The sequence below is a fragment of the Salarias fasciatus genome, chromosome 17, assembly GCF_902148845.1.
Source record: "Salarias fasciatus chromosome 17, fSalaFa1.1, whole genome shotgun sequence".
NCBI lineage: Eukaryota > Metazoa > Chordata > Actinopteri > Blenniiformes > Blenniidae > Salarias > Salarias fasciatus.
This window is the reverse complement of record NC_043761.1, coordinates 13760768-13781736: the sequence shown is the minus strand read 5'-3', so window position 1 is coordinate 13781736 and position 20969 is coordinate 13760768. Positions and strand designations below refer to the sequence as shown.

Here is a 20969-nt window from a genome sequence, read left to right as displayed (position 1 = left end):
GGCTCCATTCCAGGTATAGGAGAAACTTTATGGATATTTCATTGTATTCTATTCACCAGAACGTTTAGCTAAATTTGACTTTATGTTAAGATTGTGGTAACTTTTTGCTAGTGATTGTTTAGTTTTGTGAAAATATAGACATTTTCATCATGTGTACTGTGCGCCATGACACAGAAAAACTTTACAATCTAAATTCAAAGGTTTCTATGGCACTGTTATACCAGTCCGGCCCACTCAAGATGAAACTGTGCTGTATGTGACCCTTGAACTGAAAAACCTTTGACCTGCCTGTAATACACAGTTGCCTATACACAGAATAGAATATCCATAGAACTACAGTTATTAGATGTTGGCGCACAATATCAAAACCTGTATGAAGAACTTGCTGTGCTTCATGAATGCTTGGTTCAAACGTGTATTTTTCTTTATCCCTCATGAATTTTACAGGCCTATGGAATCCAATGGAAAAAAAAAAAAATTCAAAGATAGTTATATGGGCTCAATCTCGTGAGTCCTCCTTATCCCAGCCAGAGGCGCAGCCAGAGGCATCTCTGTATCTTTGTAGCTGATGAAGAGCCAAGGTAGGTTTGAACTTTTCTTCTCTTTTTGGTCTCATTAAAGACAGTAGCCACAGTGATGCCATTTTTAAACACGGCATCTCCTTCAGTCGCCTCCACCAGCTCATATGAGAGAGTTCTCAGATGAAGAGAGTTCTCTTTGAGATCTGAATGACATCTGGTGTAGCTTGTTGAAATGGTTCAACGTCAGATTTGAAGCAGTGAGATTTACAAAATTAAAGAGATTAGCTCTACCCCTGGACATTAAACCGTGACTGACATAAGACTTTGGACTTATGATTCCTTCAGATTTCAAACATCCCAAAAACTACTGATGTTATCTCCAAAGAGTCCATTTCTTTTGAAGAGACTGTTGCTGAAAACTAACATCGGGCTGCGCGCCTTAATGAAGACTGGCAAATGTAATGAAAGGATAATTTACACTCAAAGACGAAACTTCATTAGCAGACTCTGCCTGACATTGGACAAGGTTACATGACCAGAGAAGCTCATTCTTGAATGTTAGTCATCAAACCATTTGCTTCGTATCCATCCCGGTCTGTCCTCTTGCTGTTTGCCTTGGACGCTCTTGTTTTCCACACAGCGACTCATTTTCCTGGCAAGTTCAGCACAATGAGGAAGGAAAGAATGTTTGCCAAACAATATGAATCCTCACAGGATTAATTTGCAGTCGACCATGTTTCCAACTTGGCAAATGGTCATATATTCTTCCAACTTTCTAATAAACAACAAACATAATTGACTTTGCCGACTTGGCACCAGAAGAGTATATTTGGATCATGCTTTGCATCGTGTGCTGGCTGCATCTTTTGAAAGAGGACGGGGAGTGTAGTAGAATTGTCAACAACAACCGCAAATAAACCTCCAAACAGAAGGAAGTTGTCAACCCACTGTCAGTGGACACCCACGTGTACGTTTGAAGGTGTTGGTTAATACTAATGAAAGGTGCGCGCTATACAAAAGGCCATATTTATTCTCATATTTGCTCAGTGAACCAGGCAACTTCAGACAGACCTCCATCAATATCACTTTGCCCCACCCGCAGGGCTCCGCTCTTTTCTTATTGGATGTTAACGATGTCTACACCTGCGCCTGTGGCGGCAGACCCCCCCCCCCCCCCCCCCCCCCCCCCCCCCCCCCACACTTTGGATGGCGGCCATCGCTCATGATGGTGCCGGTCCACAGGCCGGATGCTCCTGGCAGGGCCAGACCAGCCGGCATCTGTTGGGGGTCAGCTGGGCTGCGGCTCTGTAGAGCCCCGGCTGCCTGCGGCGATTTATTACTGGACACAAGTCGTTTCTTCTCACACACACACACACACACACACACACACACTCACCTCCTCCATACCCCCCCCCAACCCAACCCAAGAACTCTATTCTACAGGCTGAGTGCAGGCTTAATCAGAGCTGACATGCTGGATGTCCTTGGGTGGGCTGACGTAGCTATTGCAGGTGCGTGTGTCGTTGCTGTGGCAGTCTGGCAACAGCGGGAAAAACGCGGCCTGTATTATAAGCAGCAAAAGATAAAGGGTACGGCAACAAATGTCTGTGCATTTCCTCACCGAGTTTATTCACAAGGGGAAATATGGAAGTGGTTTAGCAATGACAAGAGGACGATTGCAAAATGCAAATCTGAGAGCTTTTTGTGTCTGTGTTTATGTTTATATATACACATGCATGCAAATGTGTTTACATCTGCAAGCCAAATTAACATAAATGCATGAACTTCATTGATAGCTGGGACGCTGCCACCATCGGAGTATTTCTTGTTTGTGTCTGTTTTTGACGTGCTCTCTCTCTCTCTCTTTCCCTCCCTCTCTCTGCTTCCAGAGCGGGAATCGCACATTTCGCTGAAGAGAATACTTCTGGGACATCATCTAACATCTGCCTGTATTTCTCTGACCTTCCCCTCAATGCTGTAGGACTCTCTCTCTCTCTCCTCCGCTCTTCATTTTTTCCTTTCTGCTTCCTCTCCAACATTGACCATTTATTTTCGCATATATTTTGACAAAAATAATTCAGAAAAATTGTATTTCTTATTAATTTTTTCAAGAACAGCCTCACAGCAGATGTCATAGAGGTTCATCAGCATCCGCAAATGTGTGTGTGTGTAAAATTAAAGTTCAGGCACAAACTCTACTGTAGTGAAGAACTTGGCCAGTGTCCTGGAAGCAGCGCTGTAATAAAATGAGAGCTTTGAATGGGAGTCAGCTTCAATCACTCAGTCCAGGCTGCAGCGTTTCCCTTATATCAGTGATTGGCAGAGAGCAGACTAACTTACACGTTAAACACTTTAATATTACTGTATCAACTTTGCGTATATCGGCCATGCAACGTTGGCATAATTCATCCAAACCCAACATGTCAACCTTAATTAAATAAGCAGAACATTATACAGTATGTGAACAAGTGCATTTCTGTTGCTGCCACGTAGGACATTGAAGTGACAGTGTACCCAGTTCATATTCTTGTTGCTTGGCACATGAAGTACATGTTTTCATACACTAAGATTTAATTAAATCTTACACTTATTGAAATATGTTATTCTTTAAAGCTTACAGGGTTAAGTACTATCCATTCTGGTGAGCAGTAATTGGAAATTCTTACCTAAATTTTTAGGATTTCTCTCTATTTTTCCTCCTAAAAATGTTGAGACTCACCCGATCAGCTCCGCTGCTCATGATCTTGTTCTTTTTTATGATTTGGGGATTTCAGAGAAGCAGGTTTCCCTGTTGTGAGCAATGCATCAGGTGTTAGGTCAACCCAGGTTCCTCTCGATCCGATGCCCTTTGTCACCTTCTACATGAGTGTTCTCTGTGCGCAGGGCATCAGGATGCAGCTCCAGTCTGGATTGTTTCCAGTTGGATGACATTAAGGTGCCATCTTTGTTGTCTGCTGATGATGTTGTCCTCCTGGCTTTGTCAGGCGTCACCTCTCGTGTAGACTGGAGCGGTGTACAGCGCAGGTGTCATGCAGTCTGGGTGAGAATTAGAAACTGAAAGAAAAAAAAAAAGAAAGAAAGAAACTGAGGTTGCAGCTCTTGTGTTTGAATTGATGGATTAGTCTCTATAGTTCAGAGAGAAGTACCTGCCCCAGAAGCAATGCGCTGCTGATCCAGACTAATCTGGTTGTTGCTTTCTTTTCTGTGTTTTCATCTGTTCTTTTAACTGAAGATCACTCTTGTGGGCACCTTCTTCATTCAACTCTCCCGAGTCTGTTAAATCAAACTGTCTCTACTGATTGTCTTCACTAGTCTTTGGTGATGTTTGTCACATAAGTTGCCATGTTAAAGTCTGACCATTTCTTTTCTGTCATTTCATCATTGCAATACAAGAGACTGAGTGAATCAAAGCATCTTTTGTGGCTTTAATGGCTAAAGCTTTGCTTATTATCTGTATAACACAAACTGCCCAGACAGCCAGCGTCTTTTTTTCTGAGACCAGCGACTTGCAAGTGTGACAGACTTGAAGTCGGTGATGAATTTGTTTTCACTTTATTTAATCTCAATTGAACTTTGAGCAACCTCTTCTCTTTTTAATGATTTTTATTTATTTATTTATTATCCATTTACAGAACTGCTCAATCATTTTGTTTGAGTTCATCTCCTCAGGTCATCTCTTCCTTTTATTGCTTTTCTCTAACTTTTCTAAATGTTAGTTGTTGTTTTTTTTCCCTCACAGTTGGTTTATCGCTCGTATTAAACTCTGTCATTGTTGCCTTTGTTTCTCGAACATATCTTCTCCCCAGTGTCCCTCTGTTCTTGCTACTCCCTGGCACTGTTTTGCTGATGTTGCATGTGTTTCCTGCCAATATGGGGCATCGCTATCAGCGCAGCGTGAGCTCGCTCATCTGTTGTTTTCCAACCAAAATCTCTGAGATGTGGCAAAGTGACAGAACAGAAAGAAGCAGTGCCGGGTTGGAGAATATAGCCACTGCTTTGAATTGTCAGGTCTCATAATGGATCGTTCTCAGATGACCATAACACCGCATTTGTTGTCTGCAGCTTCTTAACCTGCGGCATAGAGAGCTCTGGGGATGAGGCGTTTTTGTAGTTCCCTCTCAAGCAAAAGCTTTCTATATTGGTTTTTGAATTATTGCAGAAAATATAAAGAAAAAGATTTATATTAGGCTATAAGTGAGCTGCAGCTGTCACCTTGACTTCAGCTTTGTCACTGTTAAACCTTAAAATTCTCACTTGATTTAGCGACCTCAACTCTTCAGCAGAAGCTTTTTTGGAGTTACTATCCAGAAAAATCTACAATGTGGAAAAACAATGGAGATGTTAGAGTGGGAGACGGGAATTCATAACTGAAAGTTCTCAAGAGGTGTGTCGTCTATTTCTTTATTCGCCATTCAGAGTGTTGTCGAGTTCAGTCTGTACCAGGAGATCTCAGAAGCACAAGAGGTTTCGCACAACATTTTAAGATAAGCATGGCTTCACATTTATCTACGCCGCCGCAGCGTCGGCTAATATCTCAGAAACTGAAGAGTAATGGGGAGAATAATGCACTATTTCTACTCCTTCCTGAGGACAACGCATTGGCCATGTGAGGACAACCGCGCAGTTTTAGAGATTCGTTCATACCCTCGGTACGGTTACGTCTAATATAAGACGAGAGACAGTGGCTTGACGGTGGGTCCAACTACAAACTAGAGCATTAAAGCCCCGTACATCGCATGAGTATGTGGTTTCAGCAACAACTTCTGTGGAAACTGGTGCAATAGTTGTGTTAGTGTGTTCTGTTAGTGGACGTATGAATGCTGCCATCTAGACTGTGCAGGAAAAGAAGTATTTATCAGTTCAATTCTAAAGACACAGTGGTATGCTTTGACTCTTTTGAGACTTTGAAAGCAACATGAATTAAAATACAGAACGTTTTGGATTTCAGACTTTGCAGAATACTGTAATATATAAATTCAGAAAAGATATCGCCACATTTTGAAAGCAAATAGCTGTGTTCATGAAGTTATGAAAGGCATTTCTGAAGTTCCAGGCCGTGTCAGCTATGCAGAATCTTTACAGTTTTTGGTCCACTCTTAAAAATGCCACTGAGTGTGAAGCTGAATGTATTTAAAGACATGGTTTAGAAGGGACAACTCAAGTTATTTACTGACATTTTTTGTTTCGATCTCATGGAGTAAACTGCAGAAAACTATTGCGCCCGAGCCTTTGCTGGCAACTGACCCTATTTCAGGCATTTGACCAAAAATCCATTCAGAAAAGCCAATGATTGCAGGGTCCTGGCTTGTTTCCGACGTTCGGGACTCATTCCTGCGGCACTCTATTAAGATAGCTCCACTTTCGGTAGAAGGTCATTCCTTCAAGTGAGTGTTACTAACTCTGTAGTGGAGAGAGACCCAGGAAGCCATACTGAAGAGAAGTGACTGAGAGGTAGTGACAGGGGAGTGGGTGGGTGGCTTGGAGATTTTCGCCACATCAGCCCAGTGGTTGTTCGTTGCATGTCCTCACTGTAATGAGGCAGTCAAAACCTCTGCGGCCATTCAAGACCGCAATTAACATGTATGAGCGTGCCAGTCCTGACGAGCCGGGTGTCAAGCTGAGAGATGCTAATTGGCTCTCCGGCGTAATGGAACTGGATCCTGCAAGCAAATCAAGTAACACACACCGAGTGACACAAACAATAACTCATGCAAATTCACAGGCATTCGTGTAATACACAGATGTCCTACATCAGAGGAAATGCTTGTTTAAACCCATTCGTGTCCCCTATGACTGAAACTGTGCTTTCATATTGTTGGAGAGCTTTGAAAGACTTGGCATTGTCATATAGTTATATATACAATAAAGTAAAATATTCAAAGCCTGAGCCAAGCTTGATTTTTGATATGTTTCAAGTGATACTATAAGTTAGTTTTTTCCCAAAAAGGCAATGTTAGAAAATAGGTTTTGTTTGGTGAATTTGGGTTTGAATCTCTCCTTCAAGTATCGTAATGGTCTGAATTTTACCGATTGGCTCAGCTCATATGACTCCCTCCTACAGTATGTAAAACTTTGGGGGAACTTGCTTATAATTGCACACATGCAAAAAATTCTTTGGGGGCCTCGACATCCACTCACGTGTACCGTTGGAGCACTCGCCAATCCTTCATGGTTATTTCCCTCTGGGATTAATAAGGCATTTTCTACTCTATTCTAATAATCAGAAAGAGTTCATCATCAGATTAATGTCACTGATAAAGACGCTTAACTCTGTCCACAAGGGAGACATTATGGGTTTATACAAGATTGATCTACGCCGGTTGGATCATGGACATAACCAGGGCTCATATGAAAGAGTGCAAGCAGTTCCAAATCAAGACATTTCTTGTTTGGTTTATTTTGGAGGCTCGCCAATAAGGAGGAGAAGTATAAACAGCTTCATCTTTGATGAAAAGGTCTGATGTGACATGGATCTGGCTGCACGAGGTTAATGTGACATTCTAATGAGTTCATGAGGAGACGGGAGACATGATGAATCACAGATGCTTGATTTTAATTCTCTGTTGCAAAATCCACCCAGAAAATTTTTTGTGTGTGCTTGTGTGGGGGAGTGTGTTTTCCAGCTAAATATATCCGCATGGTGTTTTGGCAGATTCTGGAAAGTTTCCAACTGGAGTTTGAGAACAGGGCAGTGCCATGAAAAGTTGTGGAGAGTAAACAGACCTGACTCTTTCTGACTTTCCCTTCCAAACTTGTTTCTATTTGGAATTTCAATGTTGATCCTTTACTCAAATACATTTTTACTCCCAGCAGTGCCATAAGGTCAGGCTTTCATGCTGCTTGTTCTGACTGGAGAACTTTATGGGCCGCTTAGCAATGCGGTAGAATACAGTATTGGTGCACACGGATCATGCCGATTCCATTTGTGTGTGTGGAGCAAAAGCAGAGCTGCTCTAAATACTCCCTGCATATGATGATCTTCATGTGTGTGTTTGTGCTGCCACATCAATGAATGAGACAGATGGCACGGTAAAGTGAGTTGAGGAAATGAAAAGTGCTCCATCAAATGTTTCAGTCATCCAATTCCAAAAGGCTGCACGCTTTAAAGCCTCAGCCCCCAAACGGGAGGGGGAAAAAAAAAGGAAAAAAAGACAAATACTTTCCACAAAAATCCAACATTTCCTTTTAGGGAGAACAGTAGCTACATGTCGAAGCATCTGTTTGCTCTGCAAGGTAATAACTTGTCCTCCAGACTATGCTGCTTTGTGATGTATGGTTTTTATTTCCTGTTGTTCTTCTCTTTAGCTTTTGTGCTGTCTTGTTTTTGCACAGCAAGCCTCTACTTATCTGATCCTCACCCTCCTTCACATTTATCTAATTTGTTTCTGCCTCTCTGTTCCCTCCTGAAGCCGGGTGACCTCCCCTCTACTTCAGGGTCTCTGTGGAGTTTTATACAGATCGCTAAGGAAAAGTTTAACATGCCTTTAAGGGATAATTATCAAACAGTAAAACTCTCACACAGCTCTCGCTGGGTAATTACATTTCCCCCATCTCTACTCCCTGCTCTTTTTTTTTTCCTCAAATGAAACCATCAGTTTTTAAAGCCTTGACAATCAACAATTCCCTGGCGTTGTTGCCGCTCACTTCTGAATGAAAACTCTGAAGAGTAAGTGTTGCCCATTATGGTGGTGCTTAAAGGTTTTCCTGGTTATGCATTCTCTCTCTCTCTCTCTCTCTCTCTCTCTCTCTCTCTGTCACTCTGTCTCTCTCTCACTCTCACACACACACGTCACACACTTTTCCCGCTTGGTCTCACATTCACACAAACAACGGCCCAGCCCATTTGCATTCTGGGCAATTACATTCAATTTGTAAACTGGCGCTGAACTTTAGTAGAATTAGATTTTGCTAACAGGCGTAATGACATTTAATGGAGCATGATTTATTCATTTCTCTTTCATCAGGTCAAGATATGCCCCAACTGGGAATTGAATAATAGCAGATGTTTTTGTTTGCTGCATTTTTTTTTTCCTCCCGCTGTCAAATGTTTGCTCCTTTGTCCTTAGAGCAAGAAAACTTGTTACCACAGCCTCACACAGGCTGTGGCCTAATAACCTCCCATTGCTTATTGATTTAACAATTGAGCATGCAAGGATTATTTCACTGCACAATGAAATGCATTGTTTGGCACTGAATGTGGCATTGAAATCCCAAGGAAGAGAGACAAACACAATCTGCATCCTGAGCATCCGTCAGAACAGTGCTTCTTGCACCCTTTTGAAAAGTCATGAAATACTGAATCAGTATTTCGGTTGAATCAAGTGAACTGGGCTTGATCATGCCTGAGGTGATTTCCTTTTCTTGCCTTTACTCCAATTAATTTTCCTTTATTCTGAAGTACAATAGTTTTTTAAGGTAATGACCACAATCACGCCCAGTTTTATTGTTCACCCCTTCACATGCAGAGAAATAAATAAAAAAACAAGAGAGCATTTGTCTGATTCTCAGTCATGAATCATGTACATTGTGTTCTATCGCCATCCCTGAAGATGTTTTCGCTGCTACATGCTGTCACTTTGTCTTTGCCTTTATAGAACTGCTCTATTCTTCTTGTACAGACAACCGGTAAACTCAGCCAGGTGCTTATAGATTCTTCAGTACATTCCAATATTGTTTCCTCGAATGTGTTTTTACCTCAGTGGGCAGAAAAGCTAAAGAGAAAATAAAAAAAAGTGCTTCTGAGGAAAGAGAAAGTAAAATAAAACAAAAGTCAAAGCAGATTGACAGTGGAGCAGGCTGACAAAGTGAAATGAAACAAAATAATGATCAGGATAGGGACTCTGAGCTTGGCTGGCAACAAGTGCCAGCCAGCTCGTCTGCTGAGCCAGTCAGAAACCAAATGCTTTCAAATGATATTCCAGCATCTGTCTTTGAGATTTTCCGGCACAATTCAACTATATTAAAGACGAGTTGGCCTCGTCCTTGACTTCCTCTTTCGCTTTATAAATGTTTACTCAGTTGCACACACACACACACACACACACACACACACACACGCACACACACACACACACATCCCCCCTCTTTGCTGTTTTGTATACACATTGCAGTTTGGAAAAGCGGCTTCCTCCCTGAAACAGTAGACTCTTTCAGATGCTCCTCTTCTCTCCTCGAAGCATTCTCGCCTTCCCAGCGCCCTTCTTCATTTCCCAAAGTGTTCTAATTTAGGGAGACGACAGTGCCTTGGGACAGACTCAGACAGGCTGGGAGACAGACAGAACACTTGTTTTTTTTTTCCCTATCCTCCATCTTTTTCTCTTTTTCCATCTTTCCCTTTTGACCGAAGTGACTGAAGTTTTTCCCATCATACCATCACAGCGCCTGTCACGGTCGTCTCGATGATGAAGAGACGCCGGGTTGTGTCTGCAGTTCACTATCTCTATCCTGTTTTCTGGCTCTTCCTGTAACTGTGCCAGGTTGTGTCGGCGGTTTGATATCTCAATCTTGTTTTTTTTTGGCTTGTTTGTGGAGCTGTGTCTATCGCGCTCACGGAAAGTATACAGCTGACATCCCAGCAGCAGCACAAAATGTAATGGATAACCATCAAATAGTAATGAGAAGTTCAGTCTGAATCTTTCAAAAAGACATCACATTTTCCACGCGATGTACTACTATTGATGAAGATTATCAGTACAATACAGTATGAAGCTCATAGATGTCTGTTCCCTACAACTTCCTCCAGTACTTTTGAAGAGATCCTAAGCTACTCTCAGGCCAAACCAGAGATATGATTACTCTAGTGGGTGGGTCCAGAGCAAATCCTGATTAGATTCCCAAACTACCTCAACTATCGCTGCCAGGTCTCACGCATTAGCCATGAGACTCATAACTTTGATTGGATTCATACTCTCTCACGCCACACCTCCTCTCATGGCCAGCGTGTGAGAGTTGGCAGCTATGCTCAACTACCTTCAACCTCTCTCAGCATGGAGTGAAAGCAGCTTGACTTTCACTTTGATCCTGTTCTGCATCCCAACTGTTCTATTCTCAATTGTGAACTTTTCCCTGATGTGATGGAATCAGGAGAAGAAAAGCAGAGATGTCACTCTGCGACCCAACCCCTACCTCATTATTCCGTACTCCCTGAGCATCTTTCACAAGACGTCTCAGGGGGTATGGTTGTAAGTCCAGAAAATGCAAATACACTGGATTGTCTATTCAACTGCGTGCCCCCTAGATAATTTTAGAGAGGGTGAAAAGCTGGTCTGTTGTTCCACAGGCAGGCTGGAATCCATTCTGTTCATCTTCCATCTGAGATTTGTCTATGGGTCAGAGTCTTCTTTTATATGCACCAACAAAGACTTTCCCCAGGATGCTGAGAAGTGTGATACCCCAGCAGTTGGCAGACAGTTTCTAGACTTCTATATTGAAAAGGGACCACCACCCTAGTCTGCCAGTCCCAAGTTCCATGTTATACTGTCAAGGTATGTCAACCAAGATAGCCCCAGAATATCCTGGCCTTTACGTAACAGAGTATAAGCAGCAATGGATGTCTTCTATTGCTGAACACAGCTTGAGCAATACCCCTCTGGCCCCTGCCGAGCCGCCGCGTGGTGCCCCGGGGGGGAATCCAGAGCTGGTGCAAGAGGTTGAGAGGTTCTGACCAGTAGCCATTGGGTTCACCTTCATGCACAGCAGTGGCTCTGGAACTAAGTGAGTATGGGGATACTCATGAGCCCCTAGCCGACAGCCGTACAGCCAGAATTTCTTCTGGTGGGTGGAAGGGTCACCTCCCTGTGGCTTAAGGTGCAGGGGAGAAAACTCTGTTGCATGCTCTTATTCAATATATAGCTCAGAGCATTCAGTCTTTTCAGAGCGAGTAGGCAACGCTCACGGTGGCAACAACTTGGTGACCTGGAAGTGACTGACTGGGGAAACGGCCCTCCTGTGGTGAGCTGTTATTGGACTTCTGTGCAAGAAGAGTATCCATAACAAGCACCATGCTCAAACACAAGGATGCTCATAAGTGTGCCTGGTACCAGAGCTCCTTGGGGCTCAGATTGATGATCGACTTAGTTGTCATTTCTCCTGACCTGAGACCGTATGCTCTGGACACTCAGGTGATGAGAGGTGCAGGGCTGTCAACTGATCACCATCTGGTGGTCAGTTGAATTAGGAGGCAGAACAGCAGTATACCGACCGTTTAGTGAGGGTGTGCTGGGAAATCCAAGAAGAGGACTGTCTAAACTGATTTCAACTACCAAGTGAGAGGAAGCTTCTCCCCTGTACCAGAGGAGGTTGGAGACATGAAGTCTGAGTTGACCCTGTTCAAAACCTCCATTCTGTGAATGAGATTAACTTACAATTAATTATAATTTATAAATTGCTTTCACTGAATTTACATTCAGCATAATTTTAGAAATATGTGCTTCGTTCAGATTGTTAAAGGATTACATCACTGCATATGTGGATTCATGTCAGAAATATCCTCTGTCTTTATCATGACTTTCGTGGCTTTCTTTGGTACCTTTTAGTTTTACTGACTCTCTTTCTCACCTGTCTTTAGCACTTGATTGCTGTTTGCATGTTCTCACTGGCCCTCACTCTTTCCTTACGCCCACACATGCACTTACTTGCACATCCTTAATGCACACACATTAATTCACTTCAGGCTTTATCCCTGTGGCCTCTCATGCAGCAGTGCAGAACATTCATCTACATTGATCAAGGCAGTCTATCTGCCCCACTGTTCGTCTTTCCCTTCTCATGCTGCTTAATGAACTTGCCGAGGCTTAACGCTGTCGAACAGACCCCTATGCTCATACCAATGAGCCGCCATGCGCTCCTCCACCATCAACTTTTGATGTAGTTACGCCGAGATATACGCAGGTGCGGTCTTTCAGGCTGAGGATTCACTGCCTTAAGTCAGCGTGATTGGCAGATGAATTTAAAGCCACTCATTAAGTCCATATCAAGGTGATTGGGACAGTTTAGCTTTGCTCCATTCTACAGGGTTGGGCAGACCTCCGTGGAAGGAATGCTTGATTATGACTAAGCCATTTCATCTCCACCTTTCTATGTGATTGTATTGCCTGAAATAGAAGCGTCATCACAGACAGAGTGTGGGCTGTTGTTATGGAGCGTCTGACTTCTGCATCTGTGTTCCAATCACTGGCAAATGTGCTCGAGAATTGAAAGCGTTCATGAAATATAACATTCAACTCTGAGAATATACTGTTTATAGCATGTCATGCGGCGCTGGCTATAACAGGTAATTTTCAAAAATCTGAAATATATTGGCAGCAGTTTGAGAGTTTGTTCAGTATTTCCGCTGTTTTCAAAGAACTTTTATAATCATTTAATAAAAGGTAAAAAAAAAAAGTTTCTTCTACCTCCTTGTCAGTTCATAAAAAGCCTGGTGGTATCATTTTAAATTTCTTTCCTTTTTGTTATCTGACCAATACTAATGACAAAACAAATATCCGGTGGCATAATGAAGGCATTTGGACATGTAGTTCCCTCAGAACAAAATGCTTCCTCACTTAGAGCACTTGAAACACCAGGACCTGAATGACATATAAAGTGGAAAGAGTTTCATAGTTTTCATTTCTATAAGAAGTTTCTGACTTTAACTTTATGAAAGTTAAAGTCAGAAACACTTTGTGCTTTCAGATGGATTCATATAAGCTGGATTTAGAACAGTGACTCACCTGATCACTGTACATTTTATGTCATATATCACCATTAATATCATAAGAAAAAAGAAATGTTCCCATGGACCACTCACAGGAAACAGCACGTACAGAGACTCATTTTTCCCCTTTTCACTTTTTGGCTGTCTTCTTGTAAAACCAGTATTCTGTCTTTGGAGCACATCGGTTGGAGACCTCCAGCAGAGCCAGCAGGGGGCAACATGTCCAACTCAGGAAGGCGTGTGGGAAGGTGACATGACTCCCCATCACTAAGCTCGTGACATAATTATAACACATCTGTATTCCACCCAAGGCGATGGCAGAGTCCATTCACTCTAGTTATGCAGTTGTCAGACCTCTTTATTAGTGGCGTTGGCCGAGCATTTGTTTTCTCTGACATACGGCAATTAGCTGGGTCCACACCGCAATGATATTGATGACACACGCTGATAAGGAAGGCTGTGTGTCTTTGCCGTTCATCCACCTGCACACACAAACAAACTGCACACACACAGTCACACACCTGTACGCACCGAGACACAGTGCTGTCATTCTGGGGGCAGTAACTGCGCTAGATGATGGGTCTTTCTTTCTCCCACTGTCTGCCGTTCCATTTATATCTTTCTCCAAGACCTCCTCATCCATCCATCTCTGACCTCCCTCCTCACCCATCTTCCACTGGCTGTCTCACTTTTCTAATTTCTCAGACAACATGAAGTAACTTCAGCAGCCCCGGTGTTGCTGAAATGGAAATGCACTTTATAGCATCGTGAAAGTCTGTCTCATATGTGTGTGTGTGTGTGTGTGTGTGTGTGTGTGTGTGTGTGTGTGTGTGTGTGTGTGTGTGCACATGCATCTGACCCTGGTTCTTTTTCCATTATTGCCTCATTACAAAACTCTGGGGTTCTCTGAGCATATGGATGAACTGCTGTGACTATTCCAGTTTGAAAATGGAACTAATGCCCTGACTCAGGCTATAAATTACTGTGCAGATTCTCATTATGGCTGCCAAGCAGTCAGACATGAACCAGTGAACTCTGCCCTGCACTGCACATCCCTGTCATTTTTGCTTTGAAAAAAGTCGACACACCCTGATACCTTTAAAGATAAACCACCGTTGTTAGGACAGTCTGTTTCCTTAAAACATTGTTTTTATAGCAATAATAAGAATAGAAGATTTTAGTGGTTGCAGATGTGAGCCACATATTTTATGCTCTCTATTAGCTCATCTTGTATTTATTTCCATGCTGAATTCCTTCTTTTCTGCGGTAAGGACCCAATTTTCCCCACAGGGATCATTAGCGTTTAATCTAATCTCATCAAATACAGCCATTTAGTACCAAGGTATTTTGTCCCTAAACCATTTTAGGCTCTTCGCATGTTTTTCAATTGTGTGCCAGCATGGCGGAAACACAGTGAAGGCACTGGAGTCCAAAAAACAAAAAAAAAAAAACAAAAGGAGAAAAAAAAAAACTGTTTTACTGTGTGCTAAAAAATCATGAGGCTAGACTTTTTTTCTGTTCTCCATCTCAGGTGCTGTTGCTCACATCCAAAGTACGACTGATTTTACCACCCAGACTGCCTCTTTTGTTCCTCTACACGCTCCACTGAAAGCAGCAGGAGGACCAGAATGTGGAAGATAGAGCTGGGGGGAAAAAAAGAGAAAGGAATAAGACTGGAGACAGCACGTTAAAGCTACGGGAGAGGGCAGGGAGAAAGATAACTTTGAGATAAAGACAGCTGAAAAGGGTGCTGGAGATAGACAGAAAGACAAACTGATGGAAAAGTGTACAGTGAGTAGAGTGGAGCGCAGATAAGAAAAGAAAGGCAGTGACGGAGGTGGAAAAGCAGTCGGGTAAGGAGGGGAAGGCAGAGGCGACACTGAGGGCAAAAGGGAGGGGCACGGGAGGGAAACTGTAGTTGGGTCAAAGACTTTTGACACAGGAGGAGGTGCAGTGGCTGTGGAAGGCGAGCGGGTGATTTATGGTTTCGTGACCCCCACACTCGCATTGTAGAAGCCTTATTCATTCCTCCCCTAATCTCGCTTACCCCAGCCAGACGTGCTTAAGGTAATGGGCACAGCTAGGCGTCTGCAAGGCCACCGGCGCCGAGTCAACCAGGCGAGACCGCCGCATAGCATGGCGAGATCGGGAGGAGGAGAAACGATAAAAGAAAAGAAAAGCACGTTGAAATACATATTCTACGATTCAGCCCTAAAAATATACAAATGATTAAATGTGCATTTCATTTACATACATAAACATGTCACATCTTTTCATGCACATTTGTAAAGGTAATTGGATGTATACAGTATATTATACACTGTATAATTCACCGCGTGCAGGAGGGAGGTAACAGCTGGAAAGGAAAATGGGGAGGCGATGGAGGACAACGCTCAAGAGAAGAGGAAGCAATTTAAAGAAAAGGAATTTAGATGGAAGAATAAAAAAGGGAGAGACTGTGATAGCCAGTGTAAGTGAGAGAGAAATTTGAAAGCAGACAGATAATCAGAGCTGGAGGAGGAGTCATGATGGAATAGAAGGTTGAACGCACATGGATCCAGTGTGTGTGTGTGTGTGTGTGTTTGGTGGGATCTGTGGGCGGCAGCAGTTAGAGATGCGCAGAGCAGAAAGTGCATTGTGGGTCTAACTCGACTTTCTCATAAGTGACATTAATGTAGCATTTTAATTGAAGTGCTTTGCTTTTATCTGCTAACCTGGCTAAACAGCTTTTCCTCTTCCCTGCCCATTTCCTTCTCACTCATCATTTGTCCTCTTTTTTTTCCCAACATTTGTTTGATTTGCTCCCTGCTAGAAGGAGAGACAATATTCTGGATGTGCCCAGTGCTGATAAATGGATGCCAGCAGCCGCCCTGTAGTGCAGACTCTTGCTCAGAGGGGTAGATCATTTTGTGCCACTGAGAGAGTTTGCGTGTAGCAGAGATGGAGAGACAGAGCAAGTGAAAGGGAGAGGAAGAGAGAGAGAGAGAGAGAGAGAGAGATGTTGGCTGCCGGTCTGTCCTTGCTTATGGCATCTGTGATTGCAACAGCTAGCCATTTGCATCGATCCACTTCTGAGAAAATCTGGCATCTGGGTGGAAATGTTGTCCAAATACTGCTGGATAGAGTAACCACACACACTGTGTACTCTGTGAATGCAAACACACATGCGTGCTTTGCACAGAGCACATTTTTGTACTGTTTTTTTTATGAGATTCGGTTTGATATTCATATGAACCCAGCAGTTTTTTTTCTGTTGTAACAGGCTGTGGGAGACAATAATGGATCAGCACTTTAAGACTTCCAGTCAGAGATAAAGCTTGGTATTTCGATTACTTTGATTTCGGAAAGCCGGAACAATGCCACTGTCTAAATATTATTTATGGCACGGCACTGCTCATTATACAGAATCTCAAGTGAAAAATAACTGTCTTTTCAGAACAATGGAGCCAACACTGAATTTGTCTTTCCATTGTCCTCTTAATTATGATTTAATACAATTAACAACCAGCGATTACAATAACGCACAAGCGCTGTGTAGTCATTAAAAGCTATTTGGATGGAAGACAAATTATTGAGCTCAATCATTTGTAGCGGTGTGTGATTCATATTTTACAAGCTGCGATTCACTGTCTTGATAAGCGTGGACAAATGCATGTTTCAGAAACTGAACAGTAATTACGGGACGTGCGCATCTGGAAGAATTCCTGGCGAAAATGCGTTTTTGACTGTTTTGATCATCGTTCGGTCCAAAGGTCTCAGTGTAGGTAACTGATAGGTGAATACTCTAATAATTAGAGGTTGTGATAATAGTAGATGATGCTGAGCCATTGATGGAGGAATTAATTCAGTGTTTCTCATATTCATGGCCATATTCTCTGCACTATGCCGCTGAATCATATTACATTGTTGATATAATAAGTAATCATTTTCTCCTTTCAAAGTGCAATGTGCAATGTTATGAGCATTAAGAATTGTAAACTGACCAGCAGCATCGACGCGTCTATGGGTACTTGTGGAGTGCAGCGATAGAGAATGATACCGCTCCCGATCTCCGGGAAGGACAGCTTCATACACTGCACCACCTTTGCACACTTGACGCTGAATGAGTCACTTCTCATCTTGAAATGCGAGGTGGAAGTGAGTCTGCCATCAGCCTGACAACATCAAGGGCGACCTCACGGCAGTTTCAAAAAGCAGCGGAAGTGAGTCCATACTTTGCATTCAGTGCAGACAGTACATACAAACTGGCTGAATACCACATGCAGAAAGGTTTCTTTTTTCTGTAGAAAGCAGTAAAGTAATGAGTCACAAGCTTTTCTGGTGGATGAGGGGAACACTATACTCGTGTTGATGATTTATTTATTTTTTTTTTTTTTTATAAGTTTGCCTTAAAGGAAACCACACACTTGTAAAGTTGAAATATATAGCTAATCCCCTTAAATCCCCTAGAGTACCGACACGAGAAGCAAAGACGAACCTGTAACGGTCATATTTAGGATGTGGCAGCGCTGGCGTGAGCCTTGAAATTCTTTCGCAGTTAAATCTGTTAGCAAAATTACAGCACTATTTGATCTTATGTTTCACGTGAAACCAACACTTCCGGCTCATGCGAAATAATTAATTTGGCTGTAAGTCTCATTCTTTAGTGTAGATTGAGCGTGTCAAGGTAATACAAAGATCCTCAACGTCTCTGTTGCCAAAAAAACCTGGCAGAGCTTTGAAGGACTTCCTGCCTCCCTGCCATGCATTATTAAAAGCACCTCTCATTGACTCTTATCCCTCAGGGTCCACTTACAAAGCTCTCTGTCTTTGAGTATTTTCAAAGAAGCAATTAGGAATTTGTTTAAAAAAAAAAAAGGTTAACACTGGGGTTATGACTTTATCTTACGTATCAATTTGTTCAACACTGCTACTGTTTAGCGACTGGCACATCAATAAAAATGTAGAAAAGCACTCTCAAACTTTAATAGAATGATATCGAGTGGAGCTCAGAGGAAAGACAGTTGCCAACTACATCCTCCGTGCTTGAGCTTGATCAGTCGACTCCCACGAAGGAAAAAACACTATCAGATGAAGGGAAATAAAAGAATGAAATTGAATTTTCACCCCCTGCTAGAAAAGTCTCTCTTATGCACCCCATGGTTTCTCTGTGTAAAGATGTAAAGTCTTTTACTCAGAGTAGGAGTTAATGCACAACCTCCCACTTCACAATCTCCACATGGTTTCGGTTTGCCAGAGTGGAAGAGGCTGCTGGGAGAGATGAAGGCCAAATGCACTTTTAAAAAGGCGTGAACCTGGAGATATGTTGAAGTTATATCTCTTTATTATCGTTGAATTCCGATCATTGTTATGCCACTTTGCAATGATATTGCACTTTCTTGAGTCTTACAGTTCCTTAACTCAAAAACGTGCTTTCTGCTCACAGCCTTGGGAGGAACACTTTTTTATTTGTAGTTTTCACAAATAAATTGTTTTTTTCTGTTTGAAGGACGACACTTTCAGAAAAGTTTTTATTGCATGAAATGTCATTTTGCCAATAATGGGTTTTGATAATAATATATTATTCACCGGTTTGATATTTGCAGCAGATACAGTTTCTTTTTGGCAAATAGTGTAGTATTGCAGGGGACTGTCAACTATAAAACTACCCATTCCCAGGAAATTATGGACTGGGAGTCATGACACTCTGGAGGCCGCCATTATTATTTCTATTGTAGATCTACTTGAGCATGTGCAGAAGAAATATTTAGCTGTGGTATGCATGTGCAGCAGCAGCATTTCCACCATCGAGAAGGAGGCAGAGTGATTTCAAAAGTACTTTTTTTTCCAAGAAAATCCAAATGCACCATTGTTAGGTAATGTTAGATAAATGGAGCTTAAAATAAACCAGTTAGAGACCTTTTAATGATCAATGTTGTTTGAACATTCCCCAAAAGAAGTGAAGTCACCCTGTTTCAGTGCAGTGGAGACCATTGCGTAGTGACCTTGCAATGTTGCCGCTCTTCGAGCGTCTAACGCTACGTGAATAATTCATCAAACTTATTTGTTCACGACCTCTGGAGCAGCATTATTTTTTCATGAACGAATGCTCTGTTGCAACACATAACAAAGAAACATGTTTCTGTCGTCGGGGTTCATTCCCGCTCTTTTCTCGACCATGCATTCATCCTATTCCTTTCCAAAACAGTGTTTGTGCCGAATGGCAGCATTTCTCTCTGTAGCCTCCCATCTTTGTTCTTTTCATAATTAATGTGTCCATTAGAGGGCATTGTCACTAACATGTGAGCACATGTCAATGTGGGGAAGCTCAAACTATTAATGCTGTGGGTCAATAGTCCCAGCATCCCTGAAGTTTATTTAGTTCTGACCTCGTATTGACTCTGGGATCGTTCATACGGAGCCTTTTACAATATCTGCTTTCCTTACCGCTGATCTGCTGCACAATGACAAAACCCATTGCACCAAGGACCCAAGGCATTGTTTATCATGTCATTCACTTCAGTACTTGAAGAAGTCGGGAATTCAAGCATCACACTGCGTTGTAAGCTCTTGGGCTGGAAACTGAAGTAATTGTTTTCGTCTGTCTGTTGCCATTCTTTTGACAGTTTCAAATCCCACGCTGGCCAAAGTCAAGTTTTCACATTTGACAGGTTTTGTCTTAATACAGATTTATAAAAGCAAACCATGCTCATCAGAACCTATCAAAAAGACTTCTCTCTTTGAGGTGACAAATCCAAGTGTGCGGAAATGTGCTACTTAATTTCAAATAAATTCTCCAGTCTCAATGGAAATGCCATATATTTTCTTGAGATCAGATGGTCATTACTGCGAGTCACATAAATAAACTTGCAAATTGATATGAAACCACTCAGAGGGGATGAGAGGACAGCAATCGAAGCGGTTGAGTGTTTTGAAGCCTCCACTCTTTGTTCAGAATGGTACTTTAATTCTGACACTTTTATGGCCTCCTTGATTCCTTCTCCTTAATGCTGTTGACTGAGCATATTAGCCTGCTCTATTCCATAAACTGGAGCAAATGTTAGCGGGGATCGGGTTCTGCCTTGGTGGGTGATCAGTCTTTTATGTACCGTACAGCCATGGTAACATTGCAGTCATTGATTAAACTCAAGCATGTTGTTGCACTTGAGAATGAAACCAGAATTTCTGGAAAAATCCCTGGATGCAAAGGGAGAACATGCAAACTTGTTATGGGGAAAAAAGTGCTAAACATGAAATCACTGTTTGGCTATATGAAACACATATACACTGGCCAAGGCTACGTTTTTAACTCAGAATTAGTGTATTCCGAATTAAGTAATTTGGAATTACTTTTTTTTCTCCTTGGTGTTTACACGGGAAAAGTGAAGGATTACATCTGCGTCTCAAAGTGCTTTTTAAATATCAACATAACGCTTGTGTAAGAATCATGTTAGCAGTGAAACTTTGTGACTGTCAGAGGTCGGTTGAGTGAACTGATGAGGAGCTGAACCTGTGTTCTTTCACCTGTCGGTACACTTTGGACTGTTCTCAACAGAATTTTCATCCTCCTTACAGATTCACCAGACTCCTCTGTGCAAATGAACCCCCCCCCCCCCCCCCCCCCCCCCCCCCCCCGTGCACGCTTGCATGTGTTTATGCACTAAATCGTTGAATAGATGGGCAATCTGTGGTAACCTCTAACCACCAGCATTTCCCTAATGCACTCCTGAATCCCCGAGCTTGAATTTAACCATCACAATAACTGACTCTGACTC

At 42.4% G+C, this 20969-nt stretch overlaps 1 long non-coding RNA gene across 1 annotated transcript; it reads left to right on the top strand.

Moving 5' to 3' along the window:
* Positions 1 to 17: 17 nt before the first annotated feature.
* Positions 18 to 20760, top strand: LOC115404362 (uncharacterized). Its single transcript, XR_003933340.1, has 3 exons — positions 18 to 93; positions 5907 to 5911; positions 20750 to 20760. It is a non-coding gene; the product is annotated as an uncharacterized LOC115404362 (long non-coding RNA).
* Positions 20761 to 20969: the final 209 nt, after the last annotated feature.